The sequence below is a fragment of the Micropterus dolomieu genome, linkage group LG01 (genome assembly GCF_021292245.1).
Source record: "Micropterus dolomieu isolate WLL.071019.BEF.003 ecotype Adirondacks linkage group LG01, ASM2129224v1, whole genome shotgun sequence".
Lineage (NCBI taxonomy): Eukaryota > Metazoa > Chordata > Actinopteri > Centrarchiformes > Centrarchidae > Micropterus > Micropterus dolomieu.
In genome coordinates, this window is record NC_060150.1 from 47,471,206 (window position 1) to 47,472,488 (window position 1,283).

A 1,283-nucleotide genomic window follows, 5' to 3' on the forward strand; every position below is an offset into this window, starting at 1 on the left:
TACGCGTGACACGAGTGCGTGCCTGTGCATGTGTGTGTGTGTGTGCGCTAACAAGGGGAATGCCCCCCCCCCCCCCATCCCTCCCTCCCTCCCCCCTCTCCTCCCCTGCACCCCGGTTGTCCCACACTGGACACATTTGTTGAATTTGTTTAGAAACGAATTTATTTTTCAGTTTTAATTATGTAAAAATCATCTCCGCTGTTTTTGTTTGCTGTCGGTCGGATCTGATGGTGTTTGGGGTTTTTTCTGCAGCTGTAGAAGAAGAAGAAAGGCCTGTTTTAACGTCTGCAAACGTCCTTTTAACGGGAACAGAAAAATATCACAGAAATAGATGTTAAAATGTCCAGCCGGAGCAGCTGCCCGGTGTGCCGGCTCTGCAGGATCCGCTCCTCCCGCCGCAGTGCGCGGGGCTGCGGGGAGGAAAGCACCGGCACACCCGCCTGTCCGGGAGTCAAAACGGGAGGATGAAATGCCTCCATTTTAAACATCATCTCGTTATTCGTTTCATCTTAGTGTTTATCAGCTAAAGCTCCTGTTTCTGATTTTTTTTTAAGCAGAAATCAGGAGAGAAAAGCTTCATCAATCTATCTGATTTATCTGTGTGAACGCGCCTCGTGCACGACGGGAAATAAAAACCAACTGCACGTTTTTTTTGTTTTTTTTTTGGTATTATAATACAGTAAAATCGTGTGTAGTCAAAATGAGCCTTCACGTGAGCCTGAATTGGTTTTAATGCAGCAGATCTGCAGGAGGAAACCCTCCGGGATCCGTCTAATATCTGGACGGAACAAAAATAAAACGCAAATATCTGGAGATGAAACAAGAGGAATATGGAGATGCTTGTTGTTTTCTGCTGTTGCATAACGACGCTGTGGAGGAGGTCTCTGCGTGTGTGTGTGTGCTGAATTATTCAAGACGCAGGATCCTCCCCGGTGCTATTGTTAGAGAGGGAGGTTCTGTGTTCGCGGTCCGGACGGTTCAGGAGGCAGAAACCAGCGGACTCGTGTTGGAAACAATAGATGTGGAATAAAGATAAATGTGTGTGTTTTATTGGGATGCTTTCAGATGACAAACGAGACGAGAATAAAACCGAAATGAGGGAAAATAGCTGCTAAATTATTTCACTAATTTTTACATGTTGGGAAATCGAATGAATCCATTGATTAGCCTGCATTTTAAATATCAGCCATCCCGTTTGATTTTCAGCGAATCCGCCTCCAGCAGACTGGGGTTCATTTGTTGTTTGTTTTTTTTTTGGGGGGGGGGGGGGGGGTTTGAATCTG

General features: G+C 45.9%; 1 protein-coding gene across 1 annotated transcript in view; it reads left to right on the top strand.

Annotated features, from left to right (window-relative positions):
• nrn1a (neuritin 1a) overlaps positions 1-1,283 on the top strand; it is a 16,908-nt gene that overhangs the window by 708 nt on the left and 14,917 nt on the right. The gene's annotated exons all lie outside the window — the stretch shown is intronic.